Genomic DNA, 16,407 nt, shown 5'->3' with positions numbered 1-16,407 from the left:
TCAGGAGAAAGGTTGGGGGCAGGATAAATGGATATGAGAATTCTCTATCTAGAAATGATAACTGAATCATGAGAACTGGTGAGATCATCAAACAATATACTATAGAGCAGTGGTTCCCAAACATTTTTGGCCTACCGCCCCCTTTCCAGAAAAAATAAGAGGGCCTAGACCAAAGCCTTTGGGCATACCCCAGATTAGTGGGCATCGATGAAGAACCAGCAAAAGATACTGAGAAACTGTTAGACAAATAGGGAAAAAATCAGGAAAAATCACTGCCAAGAAAAACCTAAAAAGAAAAGAGAATAATGGAGAGTTTTGAGGAAAAGGGGAAGCACATGTTGAATGGCTTCAATTTTCTTAGCAAAGTAAAGGGGAAGTGCTCAGCTGAATGAGTGGAGGAATGAGATATAAAGGAGGGTTGAAGAGAGAAGAGGTCCTTACATATTGTTCTGTTCCACATTTTCTCATTTATCATTTTTTTCTGATATTTATGTAGTGGAAACCTTGTGTCATTTAATCTTTACAGTTGCTATGTAAAATAGATACTACAGCAATTATTATTCCCATTACAGTTGAGGAAATTGAGTTTTAAAGGTCAAAAGACTAGCCCATGGTCACACAGTTAATATCAAAAACCAAGTCTCTCCCACTTCTCAGTTCAGCAGTCTCTCTACCACCATACTGCCTCTCCTATATCTAAGCTTCCTTACTACATTCTTCCTGCCTCAGTAATCCTTTCAAAGTCTTCTCTATCCATTAAATTCTTCTACAACTAGCTAACCCTCTCATAACTAGTTTTATTTCTTGACCTTTTTGTAAGTTCTCACTGCTTTTCTATTAAGATTACAGGCTAGACAAACTTTTGTGTGAGAAAAACATCATGCAAAATAAAGCCAGCTACTGTTTATCTGCTGGACAGCCAGTTTGTTCCGATGGAACACATGCCAAGTAATATTTTTATCTCTGTTTAAAAACAGATAATAGAATAATTCTTCCTCTTCTGAACATTGTTCATTTTCTGGATAATAACTAAGGGAAGATAAAGCCCAGAGTCAGGAAGACCTCAGTTCAAATCTGAACTTATTCACTTACTATCTATGTGACCCTGGGCAATGTATGTGGGGTGAGTATTGATGGTAAATGGGGTGGGTATCTGGACTCCCCCCTTGTTAGCTTTCAATGGGCCAGATCAGCTATTCACTCACCCACATCCCAGGGAAGACCTATGAGGGAATAAACTCAAAAAGGTTCCCAACTGGCAAAGCTATAGTGGGGATGTTGAAGGAAGATGTTGGGGATCAGTTGTGACCCCAATGGGTTAGATGCCACCCTCAGAGCCAGCACTATGGAGACAAGCCTCCCCACACCCCTAAGTACAAGTCACTTTGCCCTTCAAGATGGTGTTTGGTATTCGACTTCCCCTCAACCACAAGATCAGCCTTCCTCCCCTCCAAGTAACAGCCCCAAACTACCACTAATAAAGTAGTAAAGATTTATTATAAGAATGAGGGAATTCAGGATAACATGGTAAGGGATGTTTGAGAATTTTTGAGGAAGGAGGGAACAGGGATAACTTCTCTAAACTATGAACCCCACAACAAGAGAGCAGTTCTGGTTTCTTCTGTAACTTGGACTCAAAAACTGAGTCTCCCTTTCCTCACTATCCTTCACACTATCTAACAAACAGGGGAATAACTGCAAGGAAGGGGTATAAGAGGGATCAAGGAAGGTTCCCCCAAGGGCCTGCTTCCTCCAGAGTCCGGGCACTAACTCCAATTATGGAGCACAACTCTTTCGACTTCTTCTTTGGCAATGAAGTCAGTAGGAAGATTTTGCTGTTGAAATCTCCTGATTTCCCCTGAATTTTGGGTTCAGAAGAGCTCAATTTCTGTCCAGAACCTCCCAGCCACCCTCAACCATCCACCCCAAGCCCACCCAAGGCTTGAATGTCCTCTCAGGAATCTTTGGCAGTTGGCCGTTGGCAGTTTAGAATCTTCAGAATTTTCACCAAACTCCTCTTGCTGTTGGCCCCTCCCAAACGGAGTTCTCTCAGAGTTCCCTGAGGTTGACTTCTAGTCCCTTCCAAGATGAGTGCTTAGTGATCCTTGATTTACCCCAACTCCACACTTATAGCAAGTAACTTAGCCTCTATTTGCCTCTTTCTTTATTTACAATATGAGATATTACAAAAGGGGATATTAATATTAACTACTTCCTAGAATTGTTGTGAGGATTAAATGAGATAATAAAGTGTTTAGCACAGTGTCTGGCATACAGTAAATGCTACATAAATATTAGTTACTGCTATGGTGATCCAGTGCTCTGGTTGTCTTGGCTTTCATCTGTAGTTAATTCCCCATTAATAAGGGAGTAATAATCTGGTTCTCAGTTTGTTTAGCACCTTCTAATACCATGCCTATGCAGCTTCAGAATCACTCCAATGGAACTGATAACATGTAAATTTAGTCTTTGTGCCATGTTCCCACAGAACTCTATGTTGGGTATGGAAAGGTCCCCTAATAAGTGAAGAAGAAGGCTGTGGGATGATTGCAGCAAGTTGGGTTCTAGAGGAGCCTTAATCCCCAAAACACCCCAGTAAAGCTCCAAAAATGCCACAGGAAAAAAATAAAGAATCAACTTTAAATGACTAAATTTATTCCAAGAATGTGTAAAAAAGACTGTCAGAATACTGCAAAAACCCCAAGCAGAGAAAAAGCCTAGGTAGGTAGATGGCAAAGCATGAATTTCATTTTGAGAATAGGAGATGGTTAGATTGGAGTCCAATGTAGGGTGACCCAGAAGACCTAGTCATAGCAGGAAAACAGGGAGAGACCAGCATCTAGGCAGCCAATATATAACCCACAATCCAGGGAGCCTGAGCCTAAATCATAACAGGAAACAGGGCCAGACAATTCCAAGAGTAAGAGAGTAAGTTTGATCCCAGCATAAACCCCAATTCCAAATCTGTAGTGGGAGATATAAATAAACAGAAGAAAATGCCAAATACAAGGAAGAAACACTTCAGATTTGAAAGAAGCCCAAAAAGTCAGCGAAGATGGAGAGTATAAATTCCAGTAGTCCAATTGGAGTGTTGGGGAAAATAATGTCCTGGTCACAAAGACAAAAATACATGAAAGAAACATCAGATACAAAATGGACTAGTAATGAGGGAAAATAGCAAGGAGACTAAATAACTTATAAAAGATGGTAATAAACCTTAACTAAGCACTGAATTCCTTAAAAATTAGAATGGGCCAAACAGAAAACAATGAATTTATGAAACAAAAAAAATATTAAAACAAAATCAAATGGTTTTTTTAAAAGTGCAACAGAAAATGCAAGGTATATATTATCAAAAATAATTAACCAGGACAACAGGTAAAGGAGAAATCATCTAAGAAAATCATCTGACTATATGAAAAAAAAAAACACTTAGGAAAATCATAGCCAAAATCCTGAACTTCCCGGGTCAAAAACAATATTCATCAAGCATCTAGAAGGAATGAGTTCAAGTGCCAAGGAATTCTTCTCAGAATCCACTCAAATCTTTCAACTTCTACTAAAAACTGGAGGATGTCCTGGAATACAGTATCCCAAAAGGCAAAAGAGATAGGTTACAATCAGTAATAACTCACTTTGCAATACTGAATATAATGCTTTAGGGGGAGAAATGGATCTTTGTTGAAATAAAAGACTTCCATGTATTTCTGATAAAAAAGACAAGAACTGAGCTGAAATATAATACACTAGAGTCCAGATAGAGAAACCTAAAAAGGCAAATTTAATCAAACAGCTAGAAGAAACCATATGATAATGAAGCACTAACCTGTATGACAAGGGGAAAAAACACCTTCAGAATGTAAATGTTTTCAAAAAGTACTGAAGATGTTTTAAAAAAAGCCAGAAGTCCTAGGGAATGGATTGGTTCTGTGAGTTTTCAGAGGAGAAAAAAAAAAGGGAAAGTTTAAGGAGGAATGCACTAGGTGTAGAACTTTGGACACATAACCTGTAATTTCATGAATGAAAGAGAAAATAGTGAATTTTATCCTTGTATTCCCTTAGCAGAAAGGGTTTCAGGAATCACAGTTTCACCCCCTGTATTCTCAACTAGCTCCAAGTCTTGAGAGATCAGTTCCCATAGTACATATATCTGTCACTCCTCTATAATACCTTTGCCCTAATATTCCTTCCCGTTTGCCACTTTTAAACTCTGAGACATATTCGCTGAGTCTGTAGTGAAGTCATCATAAAAGAAGATGAAAAAGTCATACTTAAAAAGGCTGAATGCCTTAGATAAATTTTTCTGGGGAAGGCCAAAAACATAAAAATTACAAAATTTCCTGTCCATGCAATGGCTGCTACTGATCTTTTTAGATGTTTCCAGGATATTAATTACTGTACTCAGTGTAATGGTCCCAACTCCTCTCAACTAAAATTAATAATTATTCTAAGGATTTAAAAAAATCTGTTAAAGTAAGTATGAAGTCAAAATAAACATTCCTAAGGTCTGTGGATTTATTTATAATTTTCTTTGTAAATGATAAACAAAGCATCTACGTCTGAAAAATAAATTCCTAAGAAAATAGCTACCAATTCAAACCTTGTTTCATATAAAGCCTAGCCCAATGCCACACAAATAAGAATTCTTAATATTTTTGGTACATGGCAATAATCAAAACCGATTATCCTAAAATATTTCTGTATACAAATAATAACTTCAGTTGCAAGGTATCAATGTGAATTTTGGATATGCAAAAATTTATTCATATCTCTTCCTCAGATACACATACCCTAACCGTTAGCTTTTAAGTCTATGAACAGAAATGTCTAATAGTGGCACTGCACTACAATCAGTTATATCTGCATGATAAAGAGAAAATTTGGGCAAAGGAAAAAAATCTATAAATAATATTCTACAGGACATGCAAGGGATGAGATATTATGCCAAGTTTTTCTCTATGTCACTCTGAAAAATCAATGACTATATCAGTAATTATAATAGAATTCTAACTAAAGAAAGAAAAGTATAGTCCCAACAGCCCACCAACAAATGCCATTTCTATTGAGAGTTGTGAAAATTAACTGATGAAATGTTTTGACCTTACAATAGAAAGCAAAATACTCCTTTAATCACTCTGTTTTTGTTATTTTAATGCTTAAAGACTTCCTTTTTCTGACTTTTCATTCTAAACCTACTGGACTGCAATGAATTTGCCACTACATACAACATCCAATGCTTTCATGGCATGTGAAAAATGTTAAATAAGGACAATATGATCACAATGCCCAGCTTAATGCCATCAATCTCATCATATATTGCATAGTTCCAAATTATCCCTCTTGAAAATAGCAATGGGGATATTGAAGTGAGGAGAATTCCAGAAACACCTGGGGACAATAGCATTCCAGATGTTATTCACAATTGCATTATACTTTGAGTCAGAAAGTTCACATAATTTTAACTTTTCTTTCTCTACACTTACCCCTTAATCAAGACTAGTACAAATCAATTCAAAAAATACCCTGACCTTCATCTTCAACATCTTAAGTAGAAAAAAACCTGGTTCTTTTAGGAACCACCTCACTTTCTACTCACCTCCACCAATGGAACCTTCTCATTGCAGCTGTTTGTTTTCATATTTAAGTTGGCTAGGCCTGGTGAAAGAGCATTCTTGTCCAGGGCCATCTTTAGGAAGAGATGCAAGTCTCATTTCTTCGCCTAAGACTTCTCGACTTCCCCTAAACTTAGTACAAGAAACCTGGAAGTAACAATCCAGAAAGTTATCGCTAACCCTTCACTACTCCACCAAACATGACTCCAGACGACAGGGAATTTCTTGTTTTGGGTGGGGGGTTTTGCTTGCCATGTCTAGAGTGCTGAGAAAATAGTATCACTAAAATACAGTTTTAGAAATTAGACTCTAAATAAGACCTCATCTTCTTTATCATGAACATTTATATTTATATAACAAGTATTTCTAAATAACTCAAAGAACTTTGTGAACACATTTCATTAACCTTAACTATGTCCCTTAAGTAATGGAAAATATTTACCTAAAATTTAGAGAAAGAGAAAAGTGGATTAAATAAGATCACTCTAAGACTAAAAATGGCCCTCATATTTCTTAACAAAGTATTCTACCTTCTAAGTCATAATGTCTATGGGATAAGTGCTAAGACCAGCTCTGCTAGACTAAGAGAAAGGTTTATTTTCAGCTATTTGACAGAGGGAACTGTCAAAAAGCAGAACTTTCTATTTTTTATACGTAAGCAGTTCATTTATAAATCAACCACTCTCTCCAGACCTTTAGGCTTCTGGAATAGCATCAGTAGACTTGAAAGTAGCCAAGGAAAGAACATGTTTGGCACTGAAGAAACAGCCCATTACATCTAGCATCAATCATACAAGCAAGAGCCAAAAACATGAGGATTACATCAGATGAACTGTGACTAAATGGGTCATCATATAGTCTTAAAAAGAATATTCTCTGGAACCAAAATGGTGGATTAAAAGCAGAGAAGCTCAAAACCACCAACCAATCTTGAAATAATGCCACAAAACAAAGATAGGAGTAAAAGAACAAACAAGGAGACAGAATTAAGTCACTTTCACGAAAGGTAGGGAGAGAAGATCTGGGGCAATGGGGTAAGAGAGGAGCACAGCTAGCAGGAGACTACAGCAAGGGGTAAGGAGCAAGCTACCAGCAAGTACCCCTACTCCCATCTACTGTGCCAGGTTCTGAACCTGAGCCAAAGGCAACATCCAGACCCTGAAACTCTGTCTCGGCCAATAATGGTCCAACCTAATGCATACCCCTTAAAGTTCCTAGCAAATCTGCAATGAGGTCCAAAATTCCAGCCCAGGGCAGTCTGTGCTGCTTAGCCTGAACTGTATAGGCCCAGAGTGAGGTGAGGTCAGGAGTCCCAGTCCATGTTTGTGGTGATGTCATAGGTCCCAGTTTGGTCCATAGACCTGGAGTTGATCCCTGACAGGTGCTGACTTGGTGCTGGTTGACCCTTTCCAAAAGCTTAAGGTAAGACAGTATGCTGTGTACCATGTGCCTGACCCGATCAAGCCCAGAATGAGACCAAAAAACATACACCCAATCCTGAATTTGAGCTATCCGCAGTCTGAGGACATAACTGAATTAGCAGTGGGAGGTATATTTCAGAGCTCTGAGCCCACGGGCCATCATACCATCTTGGAAAAACTGAAACTTGCAGAAACACAGAAATAGCATAAAGTAAGGAGTAAAGTTTAAGAGGGTTCCCTTACCTCCTGGAGAACAGAGCTTACCTTGAAAAAGGTTGAGGAAATGAGCAAATATTTAAAAAAAAACAACTCTAGAGAATTATTACAGAGACAAAGCAAAACAGACACAGAAAGGGTCAGTGAAAGCAAAGCAAAAACACACAAGGTCCAAAGGGAAAATATGAATAAGACTCACATCTGGAAGAACTCAAAAAGAATTTTAAAAAACCAATCAAGAGAGTCAGAGAAAAAATGGGGAAAAGAAAAGAAATGCAAAAAGAAATGGGCCAAATGAAAAAGGAGGCTCAAAAGCTGAGAGAAGAAAATCATTTCTTAAAAATTAGAATTGGGCAAGTAAAAGTTAATGACTTCATGAGACATCAATAAATAGTAAAACAAAATCAAAAGAATGAAAAAAAAAAAACAGAAGAAAGCATGAACTATCTCACTGAAAAAATAGCCTGGAAAATAGATCCAGGAGAGACAATTTAAGAATTATTGGACTTCCTGAACATCATGATCAAAATATAAAAGCTTGGACATTATAATAAAAGAAATTATCAAAGAAAACTGTCTAGATATTCTTGAATAAGAGAATAAAATAGAAACTGAAAGAATTCACAGATCATCTCAAGAAAAAAAATCCTTAAATGACAACTTCCCTAAATATAATAGCTAAATTCAAGAGCCCTCAAGCCAAAAAGAAAATACTGCAAGAAGCCAGAAAGAAACAATTCAAATACCATGGAGTTACAATCAGGATCACACAGGACTTAGCAGCTCTCACATTATAGGATTGTAAGACATGGAATATGATATTCTGGAAGGCAAAAGATCTAGGTTTACAACCTATCTAGCAAAATGGAGTATATTCTTCCAGGGGGGAAAAATGGTCATTCAATAAATAGAAGATTTCCAAGCATTCTTTAAACATCATAATAAGTGGTTATAATAATGTGTTTTTTTATTGTCTTTAAATTGGAATTTTTGGTACTTTATTTGAATGTGCATCAAGAATCTCCTATATTATACAAGCCATTTACACTCACAGGAGTTCATGGAAAAACGTACAAGGAAATGGATCTCATTTTTGGGTGAAAAACCTTTCACTAATTCTAAGCTATATATTTTTTATTTTTAAAAGGTCCTTTTATCATTTTTCCCTTGTATGTGCAATACAATGTGTTTTTGTTCTCTCTCATTCTTATACTTGAAAACATCGTATTTTTCCCTGAATTTTTAATTTTCTTATTGCTTTTCCCTTTTTTTCTCATTTTTGTACTTAAAGTACATATAATTAATGTTAATCTTTTTTTGATTTTACAGTAATATAAGTTTAATATAAATATATATTTGCTATAATATTAATGCATACCCAAAAGCCTTAGACTATGGTAACCTGCTAATTATTGTTAAATATTATGGGACTGTGATTAATGTTTCTGTCTTATTCCAGGAGAAGGGAAGTCAAGAGCCACTAAACAGTGCTAAGAAGGCACAAGGTCATGGAGACCAACTAATCCCATTTGGATTGATAAAAAAACTGCACAGTGCCAAGGAGCACAAGGTCAAAAAGACCATACCCATCCATGTGGGATTGAAGAACTTCTATGCCAATACCGAAGACTTGAAACTAGTGTTTGGGGTTTGGGGTTACAGCTTTTCTGACATGTTAGAGGCCAGACTTCCCTGAGCTTCATCCCTAGCCAAGCACCAAAGGTTCCTTTTCCATATCATTATGGCTCATCCCTGAGAAGGTGCAGGCAAATCAGACCAGGGAGAGACACTTACCTTGCACACAAATTTGGTCCTGATTTTTCTCTTATCTATAGAATGACAACTTTCTGTAGTCCTGGCTCCTGAATGGGTAATGGCAAACTGTTTAAATCACTTTATTTAGGCCTTGATTCAAGGACCTGTTATAAGTTTATTTTTCCTTACATTTTTTGCACATAAGACTTTGACATTTTGCATTTCAATCACAAGTTGATTTTTCTCTTTTATTTGGATTTTTTGTTTTTTGTTTCTCTTGCCAATTGATTTCATACAGCCCCATGGCTCAGCCATGTATCCTTGGCTGACCTGGGGTGCCCTCTTCAGGGGAGAATGTCATATTAACTCTCCTCGGGGGCGGGGGGGGTGTTTATAATCAGAATGTTTGTATCATAATCTATAATGTAAAATTATACTCTTTTAAGAGTAATTTCTGGGTGGAATGTATAATTCTCCTCAGAAGGAAATATATGTTTTTAATCTAGAATGTAAAGTTTAAATTCTTTTGAGAGTAATTTCAGGATAAGAAATTTGCCATCTCCCCAGAATCCAAACAATGAACCTGTTTGGAGAAGGCACCATGAAGATGCCTGAAGAACTTACACTGAATCATGAAGATCCAAAATGAACTTTGGGGTGCAATTGCTTGAACTATGGGGAGTTGAATGCATTTGTTTTGAATGTACACACTTATGCCAAAGAGGACTGCCCCCTAATTGGCTTTTTGTCAATGCAGCTAGCAATCATTGTTTTTGTCCTCTTTTCTTTTATCCCCAAATTCCGGTAATTTAAAAGTTGACTGTTTACAAGATCCATTGGGAAGATCAGTCTTTCCTCTGGATCTCAGGGGGTAATGTGATATTGGAAATTTGGGGGTCCTTGAACTAATTTTGATTTCCCTATTCTAAACTTCCTGTGGACATTTAGATCTCTTACAAATTACATTTCCCATGATTCCTCTTGCATAATACAGTTGGGCAGGAAGTGTAAATTACGCAAACAAAGGTATAAAGACTCAGGACAGAATTGATACTTCCTCTTTTCCTGCTGAAGGCCAGGTAGGAAGGTATGGCACAGCATTTGAACTAGCTCTTATCAGGCATGTGGCTTTAATTATCAATATGGCTTTCAATAAAACCCTAATATATATATATATACTTTATTTCTTACAATTCCTAAGCAAAAGATCAGACCTAAACAGAAAATTTGAAGTCTAAACATGAGACCCAAGAGAAGCCTAAAAAAGTAAATAAGAAAGAGAAAATTTAAGGGACTCAATAAGGTCAAACTGTAGGTATTCTTACATGGAAAGAGGATATTTGTAATTCTTAAAAATTCTTATTAGTAGTAGAGCTGTTAGAAGGAGTATACTTAGACAGAGGGTGGGGAAATAAAGTCATTAGAGTAATATGATATGCAAAAAAAATCAAGGGGTGAAAAAAAGGATTGTACTCAGAGAAAAGGGAACAGAGAGACAGAATGGGGTAAATTATCTAATTTAAAGCAGTATGAAAAACTATTACAGTGGAAGGGCAGATGAAGGTAGTAATTGGCAATGCTTAAACTTTACTCTGATTCTAACTGGCTCAGAGAAGGAATAACAACCATATTCATTGGGGTATAGAATATTATCTTGCCATATAGAGAAATAGGAGGAGAAAAAGACAAGGGAAGGGGAGTGGTAATAGGAGAGAGGGGTAATTAGGGAGGGTGATAAAAACTGAAACACTGTTATGGAGGAAAAGACTGAAAGGAAAAAGAGAAGGATCAAAAGGGGAAAATAAGAAAGATGGGAATACACAGTTCAAAATCATACCTGTGAATGTGAATGGGATGAATTCACCCATAAAACAGAAGCAGATAGCAGAGTAGATTTAAAAATAGAGCAAGGTGACATATACACAGTAAAAGTCAGGGGCTGGAGCAGAATTTATTGTGCATCATCTTAAGTAAAAAAAATCAGCATTAGTAATCATGATCTCAGTCAAATTAAAACAAAAACTGATCTAATTAAAAGACATAAGAAAGGAAATTACAGCTTACTAAAAGGGATGATAGAAAATGAAGTAATATTAGTACTAAACATATATACACAAAATGGTGTATAACTTTTTAAAGGAGAAATTAAATGAACTTCAAGAAGAAACAGACAGTAAAACTATACTAATGGGGGAATTCAACTTCCCCTTTTCAGAGCTAAATAAATCAAACCAAAAAATAAATAAAAAAGAAGTAAAAGAAGTGAATGAAATCTTAGAAAAGTTAGCACTAATAGTTCTCAGGAGAAAATTGAATACCAAGAGAAAGGAATATACTTTCTTTTCAACAGATTATAATGCAATAAAAACTATTCAATGAAGCTTCATGTGCAGACAAATAAAAAATTAATTGGAGACTAAAAAATTTAATGCTAAAATAAGTGTGTCAAAGAACAAATTATAGAAACAATCAAGAATTTCATTAATGAAAATGACAATGAGGAGACGACATATCAAAATTTATGTGATACAGCCAAAGCAGTATTTAGGGGAAAATTTATATCTCTAAACACATCAATAAAATAGAGAAAGAGGAGATCAATGAATTTGGCATGCAACTAAAAAAAAATAGGAAAAGAACAATTTAAAAATTCCCAATTAAGGATTAAATTGAAAATCTGAAAAACTAATAAAATTGAAAATAAGAGAACCATTGAAGTAATAAATAAGACTAGGAGTTGGTTCTATGGGAAAAAAAAAACAAATAAAAACAGACAGAGCAATGGACTTCTGGGGGCAGAGCCAAGATGGCAGATTAGAGCAGAGAAACTCAAGGTCACCATGAGAATTCCCTCCAACCAATATTAAAATAACACCACAAAATGAATACCAGAATAAAAGAACCAACAAGGAGACAGAGAGAAACATCTTTCAAGAAAAGAACTATTTAAAAGGTAGTCAAAAAACATCTGCCATGTGAGGTTCTGAACCTAATACCAAGCCAACATTCAGACTCTGAGACCCTGTCTGGGCAAATAGAAGTCCAAGCCAATGCACACCCCTTGAGGTTTCAAATCTGTGGTGAAGTCCAGAATTCCAGCACAGGGCAGTTTGCACTGAAGTGGGCTGATCTGTGGACCCAGAGCGAAGCCAGAAGTCCTAGTCTGGACCTGTGTTGAGGACAAAGATCCCCATTTGAGGTAGTTGATTGACCCAAGAAAGGGGTCCATAACTTTTTGCCAGGGGCTCAGGGCAGAGCTCCAGGACATGACAATCAATTGTGTGCCTGATTGAGTCATGTACAATGTGAGACCAAAAACTTACAGTCTAAGCCTACAGCTAGAATTTGAGCAGCCCCTGACTTGATCAAATTCAAAGTGAGATTAAAAAGCCTATGCCTAAGAGGAATTCTGGAAAGAATTCTGGAAAGAAAGAAAGGCTCTAGACCTCTGTAAAGCCTTCAACACCAATCAAGGACAAAGGGCTTTGAGGGGATAGAAACCAAATCTGACAAAAGAACAGAGCTGGAGGAAGAAAACCAAATCTGACAAAAGAACAGAACTGGGGGATCCTCCTGCTAAACCAACTTGAAAGGTATGTGGAGGGGGGAAAAGCCTGAATTCTTGAACTGTTGGGCTTGAGGGGAAAGGGAAAAGGAAGATCTGAGGTCCCCTCTCCCACCTAATCTGCCAAGTCTCCAGCAGATCCTGGAATCTCTGGGTGGGCAAGAGTGCTAGTCAAGAGGGAGTGCCTCCCTGGCACAGCTATGCCAGACTCAAGGTTTTGATCACAGACAACAGGGAGAGATCTGGAGGGGAAGTGCAGAAAGGGCAGCCAAACATTCGATCTTGCACTGCCCTCCCCACCAATTTCTCCAGGTTTTGGCTTCAGGGCACATCAACCTCTGCAGATCAACCCCACCCTGATTTAATCTTATCAATAGGGCAGATAAGAAGTCTTCAGAGGGCAAGAAGTCCCCAAACCCCTCCCATATAGATTGCAGTGAAAGCCAAATCACATCTTTAGCTTTTACTACCAACTAGGGAATATCTGGCATCAGGGCTCACTAATCTAGTAAGTCAACAGAGCAGAGAAGAAGCCCTTCCAGGACTGAATAGCCCAAACCCACAGATCCAGCAAATAATCAGAGGACCAAGATTACAGCCAATTACAGGGGGGAAAAAAAGATAAAACATGAGTAAACAAAAGAAAAAGAAAAAAGAAATTACAATCAACAGCTTCTATCCAGGAAATGAACAAAGAGCAAATGGATCAAAGGACGACCAGAGAAGACCAAGAAAAAAACAGAAACTCCAGAGAATTGGACACAGGCTTTGGGAGAACTCAAAATTCAATTAACTTAAGAACTCAAAGAACAATCAAGAGAGGCTGAAGACAATTGGAAAAAGGAAATACATGAGTAAAACAAGAAAACAATGAAAAATTTGAGGAAAATATGAAATACCTGATTGCCAAAACCTTAGATCTGGAAAACAGATTCAGGAGAGTGTAGTATAGAGAGAGGGGGTCATATAGTTTTTTCAAGCTTTGGCTGAGTTCTAAATCAGTTAGGGGTTTGGAATCTTGAGGAAAAGTTCAGTTGGTTTGGGTCTCCCATGGAGAGAGGTTGTCTAACCAACTAAGCTGCTTCCTTACCTATCTGTAGTTTTGAAATTTAGCCTAGCTTTGAAATATTTATTTAAGCAATTGTTATTTTGGATAAACCCTTTATATCTTCCTTCCCAATATTATTTCCTACCTTCCCTCCCTTACCTTATATGTCTGTGGAGTTAATAAGGAGAGTAATTAGAGAGGAGTTCAAATATGTGAAGGGTTAATTATATTGACAATATTAGATATAAAGAAACTAGTTGGTCATCATTTATTCCCTTTAGATATCAAGAGCATTTTGTAAGCTGAGTTAAAGACAGGTCCTTATTCAGACTCCATCTCTGCCTCCCTTCCCCCACCTGAGGTTCCTGAGACAACTGTTAGGGCTTCCTTTGAACCACTTTCCTGAGACATCAACCTTTAAAGATAATAAACCCTTTTGTGTTTCAACAGACCTATTAGTATAATTTGTCTGCTAGTTATTAAGAGAGGGAAGAAGAGGGGAAGAATCAACATATTCTGGGCTTGAAAGGAAGTCGGGGTATCCATCTTGAAGAAAGGTGTAACTTCAAAACAAGTCCCTTCCTGTGAAATTAACTAAACCCTGTTTGTTAATTACAGTTTAGTCTATTTCCCTCAGCCTGTGTTTGAGTCCAAGTCCCAGTCTGTAAAGCCTGCTGTTTTGTCTGTTTAGTTTAATTTCTCCTCCCCCTGAAGATCTCTGTTTCCCTTCTGTGTTATACTCCTGACTTCAGTCCTATTATATCCTGAATCTCCTTAATCCCAGCCTACCCGTAACCTAGATTACTCACTTAGCAAGTCTCTGACAACCTCCTTCCAAAATTCCCTTATCCCACACACTTTCCTCAAATTATCCCCATTACAAGAGACAATTTAAGAATTATTGGACTACCAGAATATCATCACAAAAGGAAAAGCCTGGACATCATCCTACAGGAAATTATACAAGAAAACTGCCCTGACATTATTGAACAAGAGGGAAAAGTGGAGACTGAAAGAATCCACAGATCACCTCCTACATTTAATCCCCAACTGACAATGCCCAGGAATGTTAAAGCGAAATTCAAGAATTACCAGACCAAGGAAAAAATATTACAAGCTGCTAAGAAAAAGTCATTCAGATACCATGGAACCACAGTTAGGATAACACAGGATCTGGCTGCATCTATACTGAAGGACCAAAAGGTATGGAATTGTGTTAGTTAAAATCACCTGGGGTTCTATTTGGAAGGATTGAACCTCAATATAGTGTTTGACAAACTTCTGTGGACCTGTGGGGGTCCTTAAAACTACATTTCCTGTGGTCCAATGGGTTTCCTGTTTTGGATGACGTATTGAAGGTGAGGGACTGTTTTAAAAGAGGGGGAAGTGACTTGGGACTTCCTCTTTAGCTACCTGCCTTTTTAGCTACCTGAGTGCTCGGAGAGAGGAGAGGTAAATGGAGGAGGTGAGGTTGGAATAGGTTCCTTATAGGCGTGTGGTCAGTTTATCTCTATCAGCATGGCTTTTATTAAAATACTATTCTTCCTTTTGATCTCGGCCCTCATCATTTTTAATCATAACAGTTTGGCAAACCAGAAGGTTGAAATTCGAACTCTCAATTTTCCAGATAGCCTAAAGAGAGCCATGCCTGTTTTTTGGCCATCTTGCTCAGTTTTTTGGGGCAATTTTTTAAAAAAGGAAAGTGGTCTTGCTCGCCATGCTTTTGCTAAAAGCAACAGCACGTTTTTGCCTCAGGCGGGACTCAGCCAGCCAGTCCAGCCAAAACCACCTTGGGAGGTCAGGCCAGCTGATTCTGGCTTTGGCTTTAAAACTAAAATGCTGGAGCCCAGCCAGTGTGTCTCTGCCACTGATCTCCTGACTCCTGACCTGATCTCCATTCCTGCTGTGCCGCAAGCCTGCAAGTGTCCCAGTACCACTGCCTCACGTTCCTGCCTACACTGATCTCTGCCGCTTTTGCTGACTCACCACTTCTCCGATCCTGCTGCTGGTGCTGCTGGAGTCCAGAACCCCGAGCCCCAACAGCTATGACACCCCCCCCCCGGCTGCTGCTTTAACTGCCACCCAGTCCTGACTTGTCGAGATCTGCGGAAACTTCTTCAGTTGTTGCTAAAGATTTGGTATTGCCCCCCCCCTTGGTAATGGCTTGCATTCTAGCCCTCCGTGTGTTTCTCTAAAGGCCTAATTTGGGCAACCCCCACTCCCACAAGGCTTTACACATGGGATTTTCTACAAAACTGACCTAAGCTTTTCTCTAGCCCCAAGCCCACATGGAACTAGTGTTTACCTTTAATGGGGCCGCACGGCCTATTCAGACTTTCTTGTGATTAAGAACTAAAACTCAGGGGAAGAAATATTCACCCCCATACCTGCTCAGAACTTTGAACTTTAAAAAAAAAACAACCTTAAACTCAGCAGAACTCAATCAAAAGAACCTTAAATTGAACCAGGGGTAGACTTTTAAAGCTCGGAACTAAATGAGTTTTATTTCTGTTTTAAAGAGACTATATCTTACTGTATTTTACTAATTAGTTTTGTAAATTAATCTTGCTTATTTCCTTGATTTTCCTGTTGCACTGAATCATTTTAAGTTAATGTAGTTTGTGGCTGCTAGATTAATTCTGTTTATGATTTTATTGTAACTCCCAAATAATGAAAAAAAAATTAGAACTGGTAAGAGATTTTGACCAGCTTGTTATCTGATACTCATTATATTTCCTCATTTATTTCAGGTTTCATTTTTACTGTAATCAACAACAATGCTATGTTCTC

The 16,407-nt window shown here is 37.8% G+C and overlaps 1 protein-coding gene across 1 annotated transcript in view; it reads right to left on the bottom strand.

Moving 5' to 3' along the window:
- LOC123231464 (mannosylglucosyl-3-phosphoglycerate phosphatase-like) overlaps positions 1–16,407 on the bottom strand; it is an 83,538-nt gene that overhangs the window by 18,984 nt on the left and 48,147 nt on the right. The gene's annotated exons all lie outside the window — the stretch shown is intronic.

The sequence above is a fragment of the Gracilinanus agilis genome, chromosome 1 (genome assembly GCF_016433145.1).
Source record: "Gracilinanus agilis isolate LMUSP501 chromosome 1, AgileGrace, whole genome shotgun sequence".
Lineage (NCBI taxonomy): Eukaryota > Metazoa > Chordata > Mammalia > Didelphimorphia > Didelphidae > Gracilinanus > Gracilinanus agilis.
This window is presented reverse-complemented; position numbering and strand designations above follow the sequence as displayed.